The sequence below is a fragment of the Amphiura filiformis genome, unplaced genomic scaffold (genome assembly GCF_039555335.1).
Source record: "Amphiura filiformis unplaced genomic scaffold, Afil_fr2py scaffold_209, whole genome shotgun sequence".
In the NCBI taxonomy this organism is placed as follows: domain Eukaryota; kingdom Metazoa; phylum Echinodermata; class Ophiuroidea; order Amphilepidida; family Amphiuridae; genus Amphiura; species Amphiura filiformis.
Window position 1 is genome coordinate 62,541 of NW_027305673.1, and position 6,649 is coordinate 69,189.

General features: G+C 38.1%; 1 long non-coding RNA gene across 1 annotated transcript; it reads left to right on the top strand.

Moving 5' to 3' along the window:
- The first annotated feature begins 220 nt into the window (after positions 1–220).
- Positions 221–2,890, top strand: LOC140145308 (uncharacterized). Its single transcript, XR_011858022.1, has 3 exons — positions 221–339; positions 1,587–1,700; positions 2,762–2,890. It is a non-coding gene; the product is annotated as an uncharacterized lncRNA (long non-coding RNA).
- Positions 2,891–6,649: the final 3,759 nt, after the last annotated feature.

The window sequence follows — 6,649 nt, forward strand, 5'->3', positions numbered from 1 at the left end:
ACATAGCTATCACTATTTTCACTCGATTTGAATTTACGGGGTTCCCAAATGTGTGAGCCTCAAAACTGCATAAAATCAGACTGTACAATGAGGATGCATGCTTTCTCTGAATGTGACCACCAGACCTATCACCTGTATGATTTTTGGCCCCCACACATATGTGATTTTACTAATTAGCTTTAAAAACGTTTTGTATTTCAGAAACAACAAGCTATTTTGATCTGGCATTTACCTGTATGGCATAGGGTGATCTAGTCAGCAATTTTCTGCAAAATCCATGCACTGACTCTTCTTTCTCTGCACTGGCTGCCACCAGCTGACCTTCAATTTGCAGAAAGTGTAAGTTTCAAAGTGCTAAGAATAAGATGCTCTCAGGTTAAGAAAGAAGGACCCTTTCAAAGATGTATGTTTTCAGGATTAATCAGGAAATTCTGATTTGCCAAATTTCCATATATTGTCAGCCAATTTTGAGGCTTTTAAGGCCAAATTCATGTCTTCTTTCCTGAATTTTGGGTGGATTTTCAGGGTTTCTTCTTCAGGCCTACTTACTTTAATTCCCCAGTTAGTCAACGGGGAAGCATTTATTGGTGCATTTTTATTGCAATTTTCAAACTGCCTTTATCAAATGCTTCAAGTTTACTTTAATGTTTAGCATATCAATTTGGTGGTGTTTTCTTGTCTGTTTAGCTTATAAACCTGGTGATTTGTGACTATTTGTGACTAGACATTCCACAATCGCCTTTGCAACCAGGATCAGCTCCCGAGTTTCGTACAGGTTACAACAAGACAAATTGGCAGTAAAGGGTTCGAACCCGTAACATCTCGCACCATAGTCGAACGCCTTATCGATTGAGCTAACTTGACTGAGATGAGTAATCCCCTCTGATACTGTCTATAATCCCGACCCTGCTCACAATCCTCAGCCTGCATATGCCCATAAACCTAAGGCCCAAAAACAAGGTTGTTTGTCCATAGAGGCTTATGAAACAGTTGAGTCGGTAGGTCGGGTTTTTTTTTACAGATATTGCACTTGAAACTGACAATTTGAAGACTGGTAAATAAGTCAAAACACACAGCACTTTACTGGTTTAACTCTTGAGATGGTTCTGCATGTTATACTGTTCATTTTCTTTACATTTTCTTTCTTTAAATTTATACTAACCACTGTTTTACTAGCACATTCAACGTAAATTAAAAAAAAAAAAAAAAAAAAAAAAAAAAAGACACGGTCGGGACCAGCGTACACGGTCGGTCGGACGTGGACAGACAAACATTTTTTGGGGGGCCTACATGTAACCATATCCCTAGCCCTAACTGAATCATAGGCCTAATTTTCATCAGTGCTAACCATAATTTTCACCAATAACCCTACGCAAGGCTTGCAACCCTAATATTCATCATCAGAGCTTGTAACCCAAATTGCCATTGTTACCTCTCTAGGCTAGGCTTCATTCTGTTATTTTTTGTGATAACCCAAGGCCATTTTTTCGTTGTTTATTACTCAGTCATGTTTGCAACACTAAAGTTGTCTAAATGTGAATTTTCTTCTTATGCAATTTGTTTGTATTTCTGTTGTCTGTATGTAGATTATTAATATGGCTGGGGAAAATTCAACCAATCTTGATTAACATGTAGGCAAAAGCTGAGTGCTGGTGTGTGAGGAATGTACCACTTAAATATTGGAGAGGAGCAACATGTGGGTGAGTGCACAATTTTCAATCATTCAGTACAATTTGTCATTGCTATCAGTAGAAAAAAATTATACCATAGCTTGTTTGCATCTAGCCAAAACAACTTAAAATGGAAACATTATGTTTTGAAAAATGGAAAAGTGGCATGTTACTTTATAAATACATTAGGAAAGGCTTAAAAACAAAACAATTAGATCCTGTTTCATGTTCAATCCTCATGTAGGGGCCATGGTTTAAGATATTCTATGAAAAATTAACTGGATCCAACTTTTTACTGAGCGTCAATCTGTGTAGTATTTCAGAAACACCAATCTATATGGCCTAATCTACAGTTTTTGGTAGACAAGAATGGCAGTTGTTTACATTTTCAGAGCGTACACAGCGTTAACACGAAAGTGGGGTTGTGATTGGCTGATTACGTGGCAAAGTGTTGGCCTGCGCACACAAACCTCTGCCATGTATGTTCAGTTCTGTTCAGTTCAGTTCAGTTTTATTTCCATCTCAACACACATACATATAAATAACATGATATAGAAAAAAAAAACATTTTGTAATAAATTAGTAATAATGCAATGCCAAATAATTTACAATTGAGATACCAATATTAATATTACAAAATAATATTTTAATAATGTGGTATGAGAGATGTGGATGCCACAGAAACGCAAAGCGTGTAAAGTTGTGGCACCCATTTGATTGTTACAGACAAGTCTATAGCTTAAACACAATAGCTTAAATACAATATGTTACTCATTAACAGGTTGCTCGCGTCAATATATGAGCAAGGAACTGCCGTTCTTCTCTGAAATCGAGTGTATAGAACTGTGTGTATGTTTTCTTTGCACATGCTGTTCAAAAAAGTGTTCTTACCATAGCAATGAGTAATATTTTGGATATTTTAAATTTAGATCGAGTTACTAACTGAGTTACTAACTAAAAATATAAGTTTCAGACATAATTTTCAGACATTTTAAAGATATTTTGATTTTCCCTGTGCTAAAATGTACGTCTCTGTTGATAGTACTGCTGGACGCAGTTAAGTTTGTTTTATTTTCTTGTTCCTTTTTCAGTTCAATGTTGCAGTTTGTCATCAGATTGTGTTTCATGTTTGCTCACTCCCCACATGTAATTCTTTACATGTTAACATTTGTCCTAAATACATTTGCCTGCACCAATCTGATGTATTGAAAGGTAAAAGCCTTAGGGCAAGAGGTAGATGACTGTAGATCAGTAGTAAATTGATTTCAGTGTACAACTTTGGAGGAAAAGCCGACGATCAATTGACAATTTTGACCTTTCATATTGAAGATATGGATTTTTTTCCCAAAAGACCTAACTGATTTTTTTTTTTTTTTTTTTTGGTGTTTTGGGAAAAAAATTCATGTCTTCAATACAAAAGGTCAAAATTTTCAATTGATCGTCGGATTTTCATCCCACCTATGTACACTTTAAGTATAAATCATCAGATTTATAAAGTTTACTTTGTGTACTGTTAAATATCAAAAATGTCGATTTTTAATCATTTGCCATAAAATGTGTATTACATTGCAAATTTCAAAAAATCAAAATTAAATTTGATATCAGAAGGAAATTCTTTGTATTCAGAATGCAATTTGATATGTCTAATGTGCTCTAATGTCCCACAATAAATACTGTCCAAACGTTCATACCCCATCCCTTAATGGATTTGCAGCTAAACATTTTATTCTAGATTCAGTTCCCACTTGGTTTCTGGAAAGCAACTGTGAGGTTTTTGTCAATGCCATTACCAGAATTGTCAAAGTGTCTTTATCTACAGTACAGGTGTGTTCCCGGATTCTTTAAAACATGCCATCATAGGTCCGTTGATTAAGAAATCATCTCTTGATAGGAACATTTTAAAGAACTATAGACCTGTATCGAACATTAAGTTCTTATCTAAGGTTATTGAGAGAATTGTTGTGAACAGCATTAAAAACATATGCAAGATAATAATTTGGGTGAGCCACTGCAATCGGCGTATCGTGCAGCACATAGCACAGAGACGGTATTATTAAAGGTCAAAGATGATATTATGACATCTCTTCATCATCGACAAGGGGTCTTTCTTGTGTTATTAGACTTGAGTGCCGCCTTTGACACGGTCAACCATAACATCCTTTTTCAGCGAATGCATCAAGAACTTCAGTGGATGAAATCATACTTCAGCAGACGAACCACCAGTGTCTGTGTAAATGGTTGCCAATCAGCGAAGTGTGCCCTTGACTACGTTCTGCCTCAGGGGTCAATTGTATTGGTCCTGTATCTTTCAGCATCTACACCATCCCAATTGGAAGAATCATATGTGAACACCGCCTTTCTTACCATCTTTATGCAGATGACGTGCAACTGTATACCAAATTTGACCCAGCATTTCAGTCGTCCATTGATTGTGCACTCGCCTCTCTTACATCATGCATTGGTGACATTCAATCATGGATGACACACCCGTGTAATATGCTAGCGTCCGTTTGTACGGTGCACTTGTATACCCAAGTACACCGTAAGTACCGATGCTAAAATATATGCTGTATGCTGAGGTTATCTAGCACACCGTTGCCACCGTTGCTGGTATTCTCAGCGCGGCGTGGCAGAATGCACTCATCAGCAGTGTTGCCGAACGGTGCCACTTGTGAGAAACGGAAACGACTGCATGATCTCGTTATCGTGCTGCGGTTTTGATGGTGACACAGAACGATTTTCAAACATTGGAATTTATTTTGGGAAATTCGCTTTTTAGACAGTATGACATGTCAAAGCAGCTAGCAGATCAGCATGGCCATGCCTGAATTATTCGAAACGACATAATGGCTGAATAATAACTTCAAACTTGGTCGTGTAAAGTTATATGATTACAAATGTAAGCTTAAACATCAATTCTGACTGGAGTCGGAGAACAACGTGACATCAATTTTCGTGTTCCATGGTTCGTCTTCGGATCTGGGATTCAACTTCAACTTTTGACGACCCAGTTTCAATTGGCTTCAGTCTTTCAGTCAGAGGTTTGATGTATTTTATGTTTATTCTTATTTATACATGCATTTAAATTTCATGAATCGTCATGATCGTTGTTGTGTGCAAGCTTGGGTGAAAATAAGAAATGATGAACTAGGGGGCTCGTTTTTACACAAAATGGCCCCTGGTACACTTCATTCAACATGGAACCAGGGGCCACTTCTAATCAACAAGGGGACAATATTTGTTCTGGATAAGTTCATCATGCATTAATGGCTATAGAATTTAATTTTTGGGTGTAGTGACCAGGGGCCAGTTTCTGAAGAAAAGTGGCCCTGGTCAGCTTAAATTTAGATGGAACCAGGGGCCATTTCAGGGTTTCTGGGGGCTAAGCTCCCGGCTCCCACTTATTTTCACACTTGGTTGTGTGTACGATACACGTTTCTTGAATTATGATTCATGAATCATCAATTGATAATGAATAAATGATTATGCTGCCCTGGTCAAGCACCCTCATGCTGCAAACCCTTGATGAGCGCGATTACCGTAATCAATGTTGCGAATTCGGCGCTAACAACGCGTACAGTGACAGTTCATTCATAAATTTCCACTACTCGGCAACAGCAGATTGCCTCAGCAGCCAATCAGAGACAAGTGCGTCCAATGCAGTAAATACGCGATGTATGGCAAGGCTTGGCATATCCGTCATCAGGGCTGTCAACTTTTTGGAATTGCTTGGGCTTGGCGTGAGACACAGGCGTACCAGGATTTGCCGACTCATTTTAATTGCTCGAGAAGTCTAGCCAAGAATTTGCTCACCGATAGCTTCACATTCTAGGCTAGAGACCGTAGCATTCAAAATGTAATCAGATTGGTAAAGTATGACACTGTGTAAAGCAATGGAAGTTCAGAAGTAAACACAGCCGAATGAGCCGATCATGACAGGCGATTGCATCAAAACGTTGCTAAAATTACACTTCAGCAAAACTTTAGACTGCCCAAAGTAGGCAAATCTTGCTCAAAAGATACAATTGACTCCAAATTTCAACATTAATTTTACAGAATAAATAACCTCTACCTGTCCGACCGAAAAACCATAGCAAAGCCAAAGCGCTCTAGCTTTGAATGCGTAACTATCGTGTGCAAATTCGAAGCTAGAGTTCTCGAGTAAAATTTGAACCATTCCGTAGCATCCAAAGTTACATCTTGTCAAGGATTGACTTTCATCAAAAAGATTCCTGCTAATAAAACAGCATTTCGGTGGTGTTTCTAGATGACAACAGCTATACATGTGGAAATGCTATCAAATTCCCTCTAAAATTCCATGTGCGAGTGTCTCATCACCATAAAAAATCATATTTGGGTCAAGTGAAAATATCTAGACAACATATTTATGTAAGTTTCCTTGACCTTCGGTACCTGTTCTTTTAAATTTCAATGTAAATATGTATTGTGTTCTAGGCGAATTTGGCTGACTATACGTCAAACAACTGAAAACAAGCACAACGTATGGACCAATATATTTTTGTAAACATTTTAGGCCTATAACAAAATGTATATTTCGTACAAATTGTAGGGCCTACAACTATAGTTTCTACCCTATGACCTAGATAAAAGTTACCTGTTATCAAAGTGTCCGCAAAAAACTGGTCATCGCAAGTATCTTTGATGCTGAAAAGCGACGCCATCGTGTTGTGCCCTTGAGTAAGGCACTTTATCTCGATTAGGGGCCTACTCCTCTCCACCCAGGTGTGAAATGGGGAGCTGTTATGAATACTGTCCATTGAGCGCCGCCCAAAGGTATGAGCATGCCTTGGGCATTGTATGGCAGCTGACATATTCTAACGACGGCGGAATAAATGTAAAGCGCTTTGGTACATGTTCCCATGTGAAAGGCGCTGTATAAATACCAACATTTATTTATTTAAGGATATTCACGCAGGGACATGCCAAAAACCTTACCTCGATCGTAAAATCCAGCTGAT